Source organism: Oncorhynchus kisutch, linkage group LG4, assembly GCF_002021735.2.
Source record: "Oncorhynchus kisutch isolate 150728-3 linkage group LG4, Okis_V2, whole genome shotgun sequence".
NCBI classification, from domain to species: domain Eukaryota; kingdom Metazoa; phylum Chordata; class Actinopteri; order Salmoniformes; family Salmonidae; genus Oncorhynchus; species Oncorhynchus kisutch.
In genome coordinates this window covers 13,460,479-13,477,302 of record NC_034177.2, presented here as the reverse complement: position 1 = coordinate 13,477,302, position 16,824 = coordinate 13,460,479, and the positions used below count along the sequence as shown (strand labels likewise).

Sequence of the window (16,824 nt, the reverse complement as noted above, 5' to 3'; positions counted from 1 at the left end):
TAACAGCCTCCACTCCTCTGGGAAGGTATTAATCGACCAAGGTGGCATAGCAGTTCAGACGTCTTTTGTCCTCGTCTTGTCGTGTCCTGTATATATATATATTTACAACTTTTTTCACATACATTTTATTTTTATTTTCCATCAACTCATCTTCAAAACACTCTCCTGCAACCCGCCTCACCAATGTATATTTATAAAAAAGTATTATTTACCTCAAATCTGTAATCCTCCAAGAAGCTAGCCAGAAACTCCAAGAAGCTAGCCTGAAACTAGCCAGAAGCTAATCCAGAAGCTAACCAGAAGCTAGTTCAGAAGCTAGTTAGCTCCTTTACTGGCAAATCGTTAGTATTCAGCTAACCACGGTTTGTGGTCATCAGCTATCCTTTAGCTCGAAAATCTATCGCCAGTTCTGTACGGCGCAGCGCGGCTCGGAACGGAACATACCGGACCAATTTTTCTCTCCATGTCCCTGGATTTCGACTGCTCTCTGGACATTCATACCCGGATCTCACAGCTAGCTAGCTGCTATCCGTGTGACTATCGGCCTTCGTCGATTCCGGAGCAAACATCAATTATTCCGGAGCTAGCCAGCTCCGTCAATCACTCCTGAGTTCCATCAATCACTCCTGGGCTGCAGTCACCTATCCGGACCCGTTTTACTGCCTACGCGGAGCCCCACCGGGCCTTCACAACTGGACTGCCGACGTTATCTACCCGAAGGAGTTATCCGGCTGGCTCCTCCGTCGCGACGTTACCTGAACGACAATCTGCGGCCTGCTAACCGTTAGCTGTCTTACCGGCTGCTATCTGAATAGACAATCGGACAATTTATTTATTTTTATTATTATTATGTTTTCTTCTTGGGCCTCTATAACTATATCTATTGTTTTTATTTTTGTTGTTGTTGTGTGATTTGGATTAATCCCCTCTACCACACGGAACCCCACTAATCTACTGACGGAACGCAAGAGGTGGCTAACAACAGACCTCCATCCTATGCTAGCTTGCTACCGATGCCCTGGCTAGCTGTCTAAATCACCAACCCACCTCTCCACTCACTGGACCCTTTTGATCACTCGACTAAGCATGCCTCTCCTTAATGTCAATATGTCTTGTCCATTGCTGTTCTGGTTAGTGTTTATTGGCTTATTTCACTGTAGAGCCTCTAGTCCTGCTCACTATACCTTATCCAACCTATTAGTTCCACCACCCACACATGCAATGACATCTCCTGGTTTCAATGATGTTTCTAGAGACAATATCTCTCTCTTCATCACTCAATACCTAGGTTTACCTCCACTGTATTCACATCCTACCATACATTTGTCTGTACATTATACCTTGATGCTATTTTATCGCCCCCAGAAACCTCCTTTTACTCTAAGTTCCAGACGTTCTAGACGACCAATTCTCATAGCTTTTAGCCGTACCCTTATTCTACTCCTCCTCCTCCTCTGGCGATGTAGAGGTGAATCCAGGCCCTGCAGTGCCTAGCTCCACTCCTATTCCCCAGGCGCTCTCTTTTGACGACTTCTGTAACCGTAATAGCCTTGGTTTCATGCATGTTAACATTAGAAGCCTCCTCCCTAAGTTTGTTCTATTCACTGCTTTAGCACACTCTGCCAACCCGGATGTTCTAGCTGTGTCTGAATCCTGGCTTAGGAAGACCACCAAAAATTCAGACATTTTAATTCCAAACTACAACATTTTCAGACAAGATAGAACTGCCAAAGGGGGCGGTGTTGCAATCTACTGCAAAGATAGCCTGCAGAGTTCTGTCCTACTATCCAGGTCTGTACCCAAACAATTTGAACTTCTACTTTTAAAAATCCACCTCTCTAAAAACAAGTCTCTCACCGTTGCCGCCTGCTATAGACCACCCTCTGCCCCCAGCTGTGCTCTGGACACCATATGTGAACTGATTGCCCCCCATCTATCTTCAGAGTTCGTGCTGCTAGGCGACCTAAACTGGAACACCCCAGCCATCCTACAATCTAAACTTGATGCCCTCAATCTCACACAAATTATCAATGAACCTACCAGGTACCTCCCCAAAGCCTTAAACACGGGCACCCTCATAGATATCATCCTAACCAACTTCCCCTCTAAATACACCTCTGCTGTCTTCAACCAAGATCTCAGCGATCACTGCCTCATTGCCTGCATCTGTAATGGGTCAGCGGTCAAACAACCTCCACTCATCACTGTAAAACGCTCCCTGAAACACTTCTGCGAGCAGGCCTTTCTAATCGACCTGGCCGGGGTATCCTGGAAGGATATTGATCTCATCCCGTCAGTAGAGGATGCCTGGTTATTTTTTTTAAATGCCTTCCTAACCATCTTAAATAAACATGCCCCATTCAAGAAATTTAGAACCAGGAACAGATATAGCCCTTGGTTCTCCCCAGACCTGACTGCCCTTAACCAACACAAAAACATCCTATGGCGTTCTGCATTAGATTCGAACAGCCCCCGTGATATGCAGCTGTTCAGGGAAGCTAGAAACCATTATCCACAGGCAGTTAGAAAAGCCAAGGCTAGCTTTTTCAAGCAGAAATTTGCTTCCTGCAACACTAACTCAAAAAAGTTCTGGGACACTGTAAAGTCCATGGAGAATAAGAACACCTCCTCCCAGCTGCCCACTGCACTGAAGATAGGAAACACTGTCACCACTGATAAATCCACCATAATTGAAAATTTCAATAAGCATTTTTCTACGGCTGGCCATGCTTTCCACCTGGCTACTCCTACCCCAGAAAACTGCACTGCACCCCCAACAGCAACTCGCCCAAGCCTTCCCCATTTCTCCTTCTCCCAAATCCATTCAGCTGATGTTCTGAAAGAGCTGCAAAATCTGGACCCCTACAAATCAGCCGGGCTAGACAATCTGGACCCTTTCTTTCTAAAATTATCTGCCGAAATTGTTGCCACCCCTATTACTAGCCTGTTCAACCTCTCTTTCGTGTCGTCTGAGATTCCCAAAGATTGGAAAGCAGCTGCGGTCATCCCCCTCTTCAAAGGGGGGACACTCTTGACCCAAACTGCTACAGACCTATATCTATCCTACCGTGCCTTTCTAAGGTCTTCAAAAGCCAAGTCAACAAACAGATTACCGACCATTTCGAATCTCACCATACCTTCTCTGCTATGCAATCTGGTTTCAGAGCTGGTCATGGGTGCACCTCAGCCACGCTCAAGGTCCTAAACGATATCTTAACCGCCATCGATAAGAAACATTACTGTGCAGCCGTATTCATTGATCTGGCCAAGGCTTTCGACTCTGTCAATCACCACATCCTCATCGGCAGACTCAACAGCCTTGGTTTCTCAAATGATTGCCTCGCCTGGTTCACCAACTACTTCTCTGATAGAGTTCAGTGTGTCAAATCGGAGGGTCTGCTGTCCGGACCTCTGGCAGTCTCTATGGGGGTGCCACAGGGTTCAATTCTTGGACCGACTCTCTTCTCTGTATACATCAATGAGGTCGCTCTTGCTGCTGGTGAGTCCCTGATCCACCTCTACGCAGACGACACCATTCTGTATACTTCCGGCCCTTCTTTGGACACTGTGTTAACAACCCTCCAGGCAAGCTTCAATGCCATACAACTCTCCTTCCGTGGCCTCCAATTGCTCTTAAATACAAGTAAAACTAAATGCATGCTCTTCAACCGATTGCTACCTGCACCTACCCGCCTGTCCAACATCACTACTCTGGATGGCTCTGAATTAGAATACGTGGACAACTACAAATACTTAGGTGTCTGGTTAGACTGTAAACTCTCCTTCCAGACCCATATCAAACATCTCCAATCCAAAGTTAAATCTAGAATTGGCTTCCTATTTCGCCACAAAGCATCCTTCACTCATGCTGCCAAACATACCCTTGTAAAACTGACCATCCTACCAATCCTCGACTTTGGTGATGTCATTTACAAAATAGCCTCCAATACCCTACTCAACAAATTGGATACAGTCTATCACAGTGCAATCCGTTTTATCACCAAGCCCCATATACTACCCACCATTGCGACCTGTACGCTCTCGTTGGCTGGCCCTCGCTTCATACTCGTCGCCAAACCCACTGGCTCCATGTCATCTACAAGACCCTGCTAGGTAAAGTCCCCCCTTATCTCAGCTCGCTGATCACCATAGCATCTCCCACCTGTAGCACACGCTCCAGCAGGTATATCTCTCTAGTCACCCCCAAAACCAATTTCTTTCTTTGGCCACCTCTCCTTCCAGTTCTCTGCTGCCAATGACTGGAACGAACTACAAAAATCTCTGAAACTGGAAACACTTATCTCCCTCACTAGCTTTAAGCACCAACTGTCAGAGCAGCTCACAGATTACTGCACCTGTACATAGCCCACCTATAATTTAGCCCAAACAACTACCTCTTTCCCAACTGTATTTAATTTTAATTAATTTATTTATTTTGCTCCTTTGCACCCCGTTATTTTTATTTCTACTTTGCACATTCTTCCATTGCAAAACTACCATTCCAGTGTTTTATTTGCTATATTGTATTTACTTTGCCATCATGGCCTTTTTTGCCTTTACCTCCCTTCTCACCTCATTTGCTCACATTGTATATAGACTTGTTTATACTGTATTATTGACTGTATGTTTGTTTTACTCCATGTGTAACTCTGTGTCGTTGTATCTGTCAAACTGCTTTGCTTTATCTTGGCCAGGTCGCAATTGTAAATGAGAACTTGTTCTCAACTTGCCTACCTGGTTAAATAAAGGTAAAATAAAATAAAAATAAATTAATATGTTGCTATAACAGCCTCCACTCCTCTGGGAAGGTATTATAATGTTGCTACAACAGCCTCCACTCCTCTGGGAAGGTATTAATATGTTGCTATAACAGCCTCCACTCCTCTGGGAAGGTATTAATATGTTGCTATAACAGCCTCCACTCCTCTGGGAAGGTATTATAATGTTGCTACAACAGCCTCCACTCCTCTGGGAAGGTATTAATATGTTGCTATAACAGCCTCCACTCCTCTGGGAAGGCTTTCTGTAGATATTGTAACATTGCTGCGGGGACTTGCTTCCATTCAGCCGTGAGTGTTAGTGAGGTCGGGCACCTATGTTGGGTGATTAGGCTTGGCTCATAGTCGGTGTTCCAACATCCCAAAGGTGTTCAGTGGGGTTGAGGTCAGGGCTCTGTGCAGGCCAGTTAAGTTCTTCCAAACCATTCCTGTATAGACCTTGCTTTGTGCTTGGGGGCATTGTCATGCTGATGGAAACCCATTTGATGAAGCTCCCGACGAACAGTTCTTGTGCTGATGTTGCTTCCAGAGGCACTTTGGAACTCTGTAGTGAGTGTTGCTACCGAGGACAGACGTATTTTATGCGCTTCAGCACTCGCCGGTCCCGTTCTGTGAGCTAGTGTGGCCTACCACTTTGCGGCTGAGCCGCTGTTGCTCCTAGATGTTTCCACTTCACAATAACAGCACTTACAGTTGACTGGGGCAGCTCTAGCAGGGCAGAAATTTGACGAACTGACTTGTTGGAAAGGTGCCATCCTATTACGGTGCCACGTTGAAAGTCACTGAGTTCTTCAGTAAGGCCATTCTACTGCCAATGTTTGTCTATGGAGATTGCATGGCTGTGTGCTCAATTTAATACACTTGTCAGCAACGGGTGTGGCTGAAATAGCTGAGTCAGGTGGGAGGGAGTGGGTCAGGTGGGAAGGAGTGGGTCAGGTGGGAGGGAGAGGGTCAGGTGGGAGGGAGTGGGTCAGGTGGGAAGGAGTGGGTCAGGTGGGAGGGAGAGGGTCAGGTGGGAGGGAGAGGGTCAGGTGGGAGGGAGTGGGTCAGGTGGGAGGGAGAGGGTCAGGTGGGAGGGAGTGGGTCAGGTGGGAAGGAGTGGGTCAGGTGGGAAGGAGTGGGTCAGGTGGGAGGGAGAGTGTCAGGTGGGAGGGAGAGGGTCAGGTGGGAGGGAGAGGGTCAGGTGGGAGGGAGTGGGTCAGGTGGGAGGGAGAGGGTCAGGTGGGAGGGAGTGGGTCAGGTGGGAAGGAGTGGGTCAGGTGGGAAGGAGTGGGTCAGGTGGGAGGGAGAGTGTCAGGTGGGAGGGAGAGGGTCAGGTGGGAGGGAGAGGGTCAGGTGGGAGGGAGAGTAGCAGGATCTCGGCACGTTTTTCAGCAGAACTCACTATCTGTGCAGCGAGCACAACGAGCACAATGAATCACTCTCTATGCATACAGTATCTGAGTATTTACATTACCACCAAAGCTGTATTTAAGAGCATTTAGCACTTGTGTCAAATCCTCAATTTCAAGTGGTTCTTCTACATACTATTTTAGTGAAAAAAGACATTGATGTAGAAATAAGAATCGGGCAACAAAAGAAAGAAAGAAAAACTCGAAGAATAAATAAATAGTGTTTACGTAGGGGAAGAAACGCAGGCTCTTCGGCGGCGTGCACCCGTCAACCTCTTTGCACCGCCGCGTTCGGTTTCACCCCCTCAACTGATGCAATAAGGAGCCTTTATCTGAGCATCGCCCCGAGCCACAGCGGCAGGGAGCTGGGGAACCTCTGCACCAGGAAATGCTTTTGGGATCTGCTCTCTCGCACATCGCAGCCCAGCACAGCCCCTGGTCTCCCATGGACTAGCAGGAGACGGTTTTATCTCCAGTTGCTAGGATAACAACTCTTAAGCTTCCAGCAGTCATAAGTCCTGCTGGGCCCTTTTCTCTCTGCTTTTTCCCTCAGACAGAAAGAATGCTTTTCTCTCTGCTTTTTCCCTCAGACAGAAAGAATGCTTTTCTCTCCTCCTCCTCCTCGCTTTTTTCTTTCACTTATAAAAAAATAATAATGTGTAAAGCCCATCCTGGCGTTTAAGTGTTTCTCCCCCTCCGCTCAAAATCTATTTGTCTTTTATGTTGGGGGGTGAGGCGGGGATGGTGGAGGCAGGGAGGTATTTTATTTGCCCAAAGATTTTCCAGCCAAAGTGCCCCCTTCCTTCTGACGGGCCTAGCCTGCACGCACGTTTGATTCTGAGGATTAGTAAGACAAAGCGTGGTGGCCGAGGAGTGGCGTTCCTAATGAAATGGTAAAATAGATCAATGAGAGTGGTGGTGCGCTCCTGTTCGGAGTGTCTGGCCCCCGCCAGGATTAAGTGGACTCCTCCTGTTCCTTTGTGCCCGTTTCCCAGCAGCACAATCGGCCCAGAGTCAGCAACACAAGTGGCGCGCAGCCCCCCTTCACTCTCTCTCTCTTGTCCCCCATTTCAACTCCAAAGCCCCCCATCTTAGGCCTGCAATTACCAGAGCGCTCATTCAGCACACCTTTTCTCAGACAGAGCGCCCTCTAAATATTCACCCCCCTTCCCTTTTCACAAAATAAATCAGGACTAACATACTCTCAGGTTCTTCTGACTTCCACAGTTTCCACAAACTGCTCTTTAAAGGTTATCCTGGAGAAATAAATGACCCTTGACTAAGTTTAAGCTCAGCTCCCTACCCTGCTTGTTTCCACTGTTTAGTTCACCCCACGTGGAAAAGTTCCCCCTTCCTGTGAACTTCATCCTTGGATTGATGAAAGAGTTCAGGATGGGGCCGGGGTGGATGGATGGATGGACATAGATAGCGGGATTTTATTATTTTCTGCTTTAGATGGATTTTGCCATAACGCCCTGCCTTCTCCTCTTGATTAGATTTAGAAGGGGGGGTTGTGCAGTTTGTTTGTTTGATGTGAGAGAGAGAGAGAGAGAGAGAGAGCCCCTGGGGGAACAGTAATCTAACGGGAGCAGCCAGCAGCGCATAAAGTGGCTGACCAGGCCTGCTGCCTGCCAGCCCAGCCTAGTACCAGCCAGCCTCCATGGCCTGAATACTCCCTCCTGCCCCAGTTACATTGCTGAGGGCAGAGGGCAGAGAGTCAGGGGCACGAGGGCAGAGAGTCAGGGATACGAGGGCAGAGAGTCAGGGATACGAGGGCAGAGAGTCAGGGGCACGAGGGCAGAGAGTCAGGGATACGAGGGCAGAGAGTCAGGGATACGAGGGCAGAGAGTCAGGGATACGAGGGCAGAGAGTCAGGGATACGAGGGCAGAGAGTCAGGGGCACGAGGGCAGAGAGTCAGGGATACGAGGGCAGAGAGTCAGGGGCACGAGGGCAGAGAGTCAGGGGCACGAGGGCAGAGAGTCAGGGGCACGAGGGCAAAGCTGGTGGAGGATGTAAAGATCCGCAACAGGCTGACAACACAGCCACACAGGAAGGGGCAGCCACACGCCTCGGTTAAACATCCACCCTCCACCTCCACCCAGGGCTCCACAGCCCCTTATTTTAACTCACATTGTCTCCTATTCAGATACCAGGAACGTCTTGAAGTCAACTTCTTAAATGTAACCTCTAACCCCTTCCCAGTTTCCACATTCCACCGTTATTTTTTTATTGACTATGTTATTGGTTTGTTCCTTGTTACCGGGATACTACAGAAATAGGAGTAGAGGGAGGAAGGGATGGAGGGATGGATGGAGAGAGAGGGAATATGAAAGAGCTCCTGATTGGTCTGTTATCCTTGGACCAGGGCACTCGCTCTCCCCCTTTTCCGTCTGTCCGGCCTGGATTTGTGTCTGGGTCTGGGCCCGTAGACTTTGTGCAAGTTGCTTAAAAGTTAACAGGAGATTTGCTGGCATCCACAGCCCATGCCTGGTTAGTCTCCAGACCAGATAACCCGGCTGGCCCTCGTGTCAGGCAAGCTGGCCCCGCTTCCCTTCACCGACGCCATGGACAACCAACGTGGCATCACAGCACTGCAACAAATTAGTTTACAGTAGAATATCAAACATTGTTTAGTAATGAAAGATTAATGCCAAGAAAGGCATTTCACTGTACTTGTGCATGTGACACTCAAAGATGAAAGTTGGAAGCAGACCGTTGTTCTACCGTTGAGAAGCCAACAACCCTTTATGACCATTCTCCTCTCCTCGTGTGCAGATGAGTTGTTGTAGTTTGTCCAGGCAGAAGAAAGGGGTGGGATGTTGTATTCCAGGAACTGCTAGTGTACAGTACATCAACTCATAACACAAGTCAGGGGGTCAAACAAATAGGGGTTACTTTAGTACCAGTTCACTGTTCCAGGCAAGTTTGAAATAAATACATGTTTTGTTGTGCAAAAGCTCTTACAGGGATTATTTCCCAGCCAAATAAAGATCAGCCTGTTCTCACCTTGGACTGACTCCTCTAGCTCTGACTTGCCTAGACTCCTCTAGCTCTGACTTTCCTAGACTCCTCTAGCTCTGACTTGCCTAGACTCCTCTAGCTCTGACTTGCCTAGACTCCTCTAGCTCTGACTTGCCTAGACTCCTCTAGCTCTGACTTGCCTAGACTCCTCTAGCTCTGACTTGCCTAGACTCCTCTAGCTCTGTCTTGCCTAGACTCCTCTAGCTCTGTCTTGCCTAGACTCCTCTAGCTCTGACTTGCCTAGACTCCTCTAGCTCTGACTTGCCTAGACTCCTCTAGCTCTGACTTGCCTAGACTCCTCTAGCTCTGACTTGCCTAGACTCCTCTAGCTCTGACTTGCCTAGACTCCTCTAGCTCTGACTTGTCTAGACTCCTCTAGCTCTGACTTGCCTAGACTCCTCTAGCTCTGACTTGCCTAGACTCCTCTAGCTCTGTCTTGCCTAGACTCCTCTAGCTCTGTCTTGCCTAGACTCCTCTAGCTCTGTCTTGCCTAGACTCCTCTAGCTCTGACTTGCCTAGACTCCTCTAGCTCTGACTTGCCTAAACTCCTCTAGCTCTGACTTGCCTAGACTCCTCTAGCTCTGACTTGCCTAAACTCCTCTAGCTCTGACTTGCCTAGACTCCTCTAGCTCTGACTTGCCTAGACTCCTCTAGCTCTGTCTTGCCTAGACTCCTCTAGCTCTGACTTGCCTAGACTCCTCTATCTCTGACTTGCCTAGACTCCTCTAGCTCTGACTTGCCTAGTTAAATAAAGGTTCAAGAGATTGTGATTTTGAGTTGTCGGAAACCACTCAGTTTTTATTTTGTAAATTGATTGTGTTTTTTCGCTCCCTATCCTTCCTCGGGGTTTGCCCAGCGTAAGAGAGCCAGGGTTCTGCTGCCACCGTGGAAGGAAGTCCTCACTGTTGGTTGACACCAGGGGTATATTTTAGCCCGACAGGATCGAGATGGGTAAAAATAGCTGCGGGCTATTTATAGGGCCCTGCCTGTCAGTCAAAGAGCTCTATCCACCACCTATCTCTCCTCCTCTTCTAACCCTCCCTCCGTCCCTAGACTCTTATCTCCTCTGGGCTGGGCCAGTGTGCACCCTACTCCTTACTCCCATCGTCTGGTGGAGGAGCTCCAAACTCAGATCTGGCCCCTGTCAGAGTAATTAGGCTGAAATATGCTGGGGAATGTCAGCTGTTGTTTGGCTTCCTGCTTCAGTTGGAAATGGTTGCATGAAGGAAGTAGGGTAGTGTACATAATCTCCTGAGGGAGTTGAACCAGAACCAGAGGGTAGTGTACATAATCTCCTGAGGGGGTTGAACTAGAACCAGAGGGTAGTGTACATAATCTCCCGAGGGGGTTGAACTAGAACCCGAGGGTAGTGTAAATAATCTCCCTAGGGGGTTGAACCAGAACCCAAGGGTCGTGTAAATAATCTCCTTTTGGGGTGTGTGAGGCTACTAATAGCTAGGGGGCCTCAAAGGAAATGTGTTTTCCTGTTTTACGGCTCCAGTCACACTTAAAAGGCAGAGTTCACCAGGGGGTCGGCGAAGTCAGCCCAGGGGTCAGGGCAATCTGCTGTGGGGTCAATCCGGTTCAACATGCGTCTGAGGGAATGAGGTATGGCAGCTGTGTGTGTGTCCTAGGGTAACAGGTGGCTCCCTCTGACCCTGACCCGGGGGGGGGGGGTTTAGACTAAACTGGACAACCAGGATTTGTCAGGTTGATGCCATCGCTGCCAGCCAGAGAATATTTCCTATGTGGAGACGTCACATTGCCACCAGGTCTTTCTCCAGACTGATTTGAGCTGTTCAGGCCGGTTCTGAGAGCCAAAACATGGGTGGAAGTAGGGGGAGGGGGGTTGTCGCGAACGTTGTTCACGAGTCAGGCTTGGAGAACAGCAACGAACACAAGTCTTGGAAAGGTATTCAAATTGAGTTCTAATTTGCTCCTAGTAGAGCTGCACTGGTGGTAGACTTGATAGCAAGCCCTGGGCCGGCAGCCATACTGACCGGACTTGAGCAGAGCAGGGGCTTGTGTTGTGTGAGAGGGAAACAGCTGACAGGAGAGAGAGGGAATTGGGTCATTTCCCTTGGCAGCAACAAGAGTGGGGCAGGGGGTACCTCAGTCCCCCATGACAGTGGCAGATCCAGGATCAGCCTTGGAGCTCCACACTCGCCAGTAAATGTGTTCTTCTCCCTCTGCATGCACTGCTTCATGGTCAGTGTGTCACACACATACTGTACAGTAGGAAAAGCATTGTGATCGACTTCCCTCAGTCTCCTGCCAGCTGTTGACACTTTTGCCCCATGTGTTTGAATGCTGACCATAGTCAATAAGTACAGCACTGTGTACTGTCCCGATTGTGTATTCCTATGTTGCTGAACCTTGTATGGAAATGGTCCAGACCGAGGAGTGTGTGTGTGTGTGTGTGTGTGTGTGTGTGTGTGTGTGTGTGTGTGTGTGTGTGTGTGTGTGTGTGTGTGTGTCGAGGTGCTCACTCAGGACAATCAGTCAATAGACTCTCATTAACCTCACATGCACTCTGGCTGGATTGTTAGACGGTGGTTGTGCAGTCTGAAATCAGAGTCCCCCTCGCTCCCCTCCCCTTACCTCGCCCCTCCGCCTATTCCTCCCCATTAACACAGACTGGGGTTTATCCTGGTCCCTCTACATTTTAATAGGGGAGAACAGACAATGCCTCCTTCATTCAGCACGAAGTCATGGTGGCCAGGGAGGTTTCTCTGGCCTTCTCTGCCCGCCTCTCCTCCTTATCCTCCTCTCCTCCTTATCCTCCTCTCCTCTGTATCCTCCTCTCCTCCTTATCCTCCTCTCCTCTTTATCCTCCTCTCCTCCTTATCCTCCGCTCCTCCTTATCCTCCGCTCCTCCTTATCCTCCTCTCCTCCTTATCCTCCTCTCCTCTTTATCCTACTTTCCTCTTTATCCTCCTCTCCTCCTTATCCTCCTCTCCTCCTTATCCTCCTCTCCTCCTTATCCTCCTTATCCTCCTCTCCTCCTTATCCTCCTCTCCTCCTTATCCTCCCTCCCTATGATTCCTAAGAGCTGGAATCTCCAGGCACTTGGCTCTTAGCGCATAGCTCTGTGTACTGCAGCTGTGAGTCTGTTTCCGCGGTGGTTTGGGCCAGCGCGTTATTTATTATTCAGTGAGAGCTATTACTGTGGTTAAGAGGCTCCTCTCAGGCCTGTATCGATTTCTTTAATTGCCCCAAACATTGTCAACTCTTAAGATAGATATTAAAGGAGGAGGATGCCAGGATGCATGGCAATAGGGAGGGGAGGAGGGATGAGGAGCGGAGGAGGGGAGGAGGTGGGCCCAAAGCAGGAGAAGGACTGAGAAATCTCCATGGCCACCATGTAGCCCTGAATGAGGAATCTATAACATCTTGTGAACATACCATTCACTCCCACTCATAAATGCAACATGGAATAAAGGGGAGAGAGGAGCAACATCTAGCCACCCTTACCCATCAATCAATATGTATGGGAAAAGAGCGTGAGGGAGAGAGAGCGTGAAAAGAGAGAGATGGATGCCATTAGTGTCACAGAGGAGTCCCAACCGTCAGCAAGGCACAGAGTGCTGACCTACAAAGTAAAACTAACGTCCCCATCTTGAGTTGGGGTGACGGGGTCAACACAAACACACACGTACTACAGGGAGACTAGGGATCACATATGATGTAATCCAACTGGTGGCTTTTGCTGCTTGGAGCCAGATGGACGTGCGAGAGCAGGAAGGGGGAGAGGGGAAAGGAGATCTGCTGGGGCTGCTAGCTGCTCTTTGACAGACTGTTTGTGCTCTCTTGATTGTAATCTGTGGGATCGGATTCCCCCAGATGAAGGGGATCATCTGAGGTGTCGTACACCCAGCCTATAGAGCAAACCATGGGCCCCAACATGGCTCTGACCAGCCACATATGTACTGTACATCAACTTATTCCGGCTTTTAACATACTCTTGAACGTTGTAATAGTAGAATGCACAATTTGCAGTTTCTAAATTGGGTAGTGCATCATCAGTTCCTCTTGTCATGTCAGTCATTACATACCTTAGAGAGATATTTATAACTTATATCTATATCTCAGAAATGTCCAGATCAACTAGCCCATGTCAGCTAATGTTTTTTAGATATTGTTTTTTGCCTCTAGAATTTGTTGGAATTTTTTTATCACATGAATACACATTAGATGTGAGAAAATGTATAGAATTGCAGGAAATAAGCTTTAAACCTGAAAACAGTTTGTGTCATGAACAGGGCTTGTGCCTATAGAAATAGACGTGTGTGCACAGGATGTTCCCCAATGCTGGAAGGGGGCCCAGAGTGAAACAGTTTAGGAACCCTTGCTCTACACCATCAAATCAGCCTGGCCCTGGTCACATGACCTAACTACTCCCTCACTTCCTCACTCATCAGTATCAGGCTCAGCTATCCTAATAACACTGTCAGTTAGAGTACTGTGTGAGATTGTCCCTGTTCCTTTCCTTGTGTAAACTATTGATAAGTTCATGATCTTGTAATGAATTCCATCACAGACTGTCTACACATTAACCTTGGCTTAGGACTTTCCAGCAGCGTTAATGCTTTCGCCCGATGTCATCACTTGGCAAACCGTCTGACCTCTCTGCACAAGAGGAACCAGCAGGAACCAGCAGGAACCAGCAGGGCCCAGCAGGAACCAGCGGGAACCAGCAGGGCCCAGCAGGGCCCAGCAGGAACCAGCAGGAACCAGCAGGAACCAGGAAAAGGTGTTCTTGGAAAAATGCTTTGGTCAGGTCAGGATAGTGTGTCTAAACAGAGAGGTGGAAGTGAAGCTCACCATTACCTCATTGGAGCTTTGCAACATCTCAACGTCACACCAGACCCGGGCCTTCCGAAACCCTTCAGCTGCATGGTACTCCCAGGAAAGAAGGAATGGATTACTGGAGTCCACAAGCAATAAATAGCAGCTATTTATTCAATTTGATGTTGGGATACTGCTTACGGTACTTAACCTAAACGCACACATTTGTCGGCCATCAGCAGATTCTTTGGCAACAAAGTCTGACTTCAAAGGATGGAGGATTCGCAGTTTGTTAAGCTATTATTTTCTTTTGGTTTTAGAGGTTGTGGTCCAACTCTTGGTGGTTGCTGTCGGGGAAACCTAATGTTTCATATTGGTGGTTTTGAGTTGACTGTACCCTAGTGTGATGGAGTGACTGTTGTTTGATAAGGTACAGAACAACAGAACAACAGAACAAGAGTGAGCCTTATGTCATTATCTTTGTTTGGTAGAGCTGGAGGTTGGCAGAGAAGCTTCCCTCCTAACTATCGTTTCCCCTCTTGTCTTAAAGCACACCAGTGCGATTAACAAGGAAATCCAGCCATAATCCTGAAATCCTGTCTGATTTAAAACTATTAGCCTCCGTGCTTGGCCCCCCTCTCCTTTGACTCACGTCTGCGGACATGACAGGAGGAAGAAAGACAGAGTGGAGGTGGACGCTCCCCTTTGACTCCCGTCTGCGGACATGACAGGTTGAAGAAAGACAGAGTGGAGGTGGACGCTCCCCTTCGCCCCAAGGGTTGGACAAGGGATTCCTCATCTTGTCAGGGTGACATCATTGTCATCACCTACCAACCTCCTGCCACCCAAACCTGGCTCTGGTAGAGAAGGAGAGAAGTGTAGTGATTGTGCTGGTGGTGTGGCGCGGTGACCTCGCTCACACTTGGATAAACCTGGCTCTGGTAGAGAAGGAGAGAAGTGTAGCGATTGTGCTGGGGGTGTGGCGCGGTGACCTCGCTCACACTTGGATAAACCTGGCTCTGGTAGAGAAGGAGAGAAGTGTAGTGATTGTGCTGGTGGTGTGGCGCGGTGACCTCGCTCACACTTGGATAAACCTGGCTCTGGTAGAGAAGGAGAGAAGTGTAGTGATTGTGCTGGTGGTGTGGCGCGGTGACCTCGCTCACACATGGATAAACCAACACAAAGCCCTAGCCTCCCCCTCGCTGCTGATTGGCCTTGGCCCCCTCATATTAGCTTCCAATCATATGGTCTGGCGGTCATGTGATTAATAGAGGGTCAGCTGACCCTGTGTGGGCCGGCCAATCGGTCCTGTGGAATGTTGAGAGAGGGGGGATTTGGGAGGGGTGGGAGGGGAGAAGCGTTTGTGTGACTTGTCCGTAGCATAAAGTGAAGTAGGGCAGGGCTGCAGGGTGGGGGCTGGGGAGGCAAGGCTTTCAGGGCCAATTGGAGGGTCGTGGGGGAAAGGCCCCAGATGGGTTAAACCTGGAAACTGAGCTTGGCCTTGGGATTGTGCCCCGTGTCCCAACTTCACCCACGGTGTCCTACACCAACCAGCTGTGCCACCTGCACAAACTGGCAAGGTAGACGCACATGCAGTTTTTAAACGGTCGATGCCTCTTGACCAGATTAACCATCTTTCATTTGGTCCAACATCATGTCAGGTAAAATTACATCAGAGACTCTGAAGACCTCTTCCAGGTTTACCAACGTCTCCCTCTCTGAGGAAAGCATTACCTCCACCTGCTATCACCTCTCCGCCCAAACATAAGTCAATACCCATCAAGTTGATGGGAGTGAAAATGACTGGAGCCCCATCAGAAATGAGCTATAGATTTGTGCTGCCTGCCAGGCTGGCCTGCTAGCTGTCCCATCTCTTATGCTGAAACTCACCCTCTGTCCTCAGCACTCCCATTAAAACCCCCCTTCCAATCCAAGGCATCCCAAAAATTTGAGAATGACCTTGTAGTGTTCACCTCTTTTGTGAGTGCTCAGGATATATATACATATAATGTAGGTGGGGATGGAGTTGAAAAATGTCAATTTCCATCTTTAGGTGGCCGGGGCTATCCATTACCAAAATGGGCTGAGGCACCGCAGGAATCTTAATGAGGACAGCATTCAGGCCCCGAGCCCAGAGAGGGCACAGTCCCTCTCTTTCTCTGTCATCCATCCCTCCCTCTGCTCTGTAGTCTTATGATGCAACAGATGATGCACCAGATGAACCCATTGATTTAGTGAATGGCTAATGCCCTGACGTTATGCGGTAATATATAGATATTAGGTTTAGACCTAATAGAAAATGACATGGTTATTTGTTTTTAACACGGCCAAGTTTTGGCACTGTTCATAAATGTTTCTTCTTCTTTTAACATGTGTATTGATTTGTGTTTAGCACATTTTCATAAAAGTAGACATGGCTTCTCTTACATGGATTTGCATTCCGATATAAGATAGTTTGGACCATCGCGTAGTTTCACATGGCTCCACTTCAAATTGGACAGCGAGCAGAGAAAACGTAGCAGAGTCTTGTATGGTTTGATTTAGGCTCTTCTGTTGTGTGCGGTAGCAATGTGTGGAACACAAGCTGTGGTTTTCCTCCCAGTTTTCCCCTCGTGCAGCTGGTTTGGAGGATGTAGTCTCTTCTGACCACACACACACCTCTCCTGTCACCACAGCCACGGCAGTGCCAAGCCTCCTTTCCTACCTCCCTTGCGGAGCCACCCAGCCTGCCTGCTGGAAACTCACTGTCCCTCCTGCCTCTCTCCCCACTAGTCGGAAACAACACAGCCCATGCGGTCCTCCCCCATCCCTTTACTCCTCTCCTTGCGTGTTCTTTTCCACCTGA

At 48.7% G+C, this 16,824-nt stretch overlaps 1 protein-coding gene across 1 annotated transcript in view; it reads left to right on the top strand.

Moving 5' to 3' along the window:
- Positions 1-16,824, top strand: part of LOC109889066 (nuclear factor 1 A-type-like) — a 199,641-nt gene that overhangs the window by 49,198 nt on the left and 133,619 nt on the right. The window lies entirely within an intron of this gene.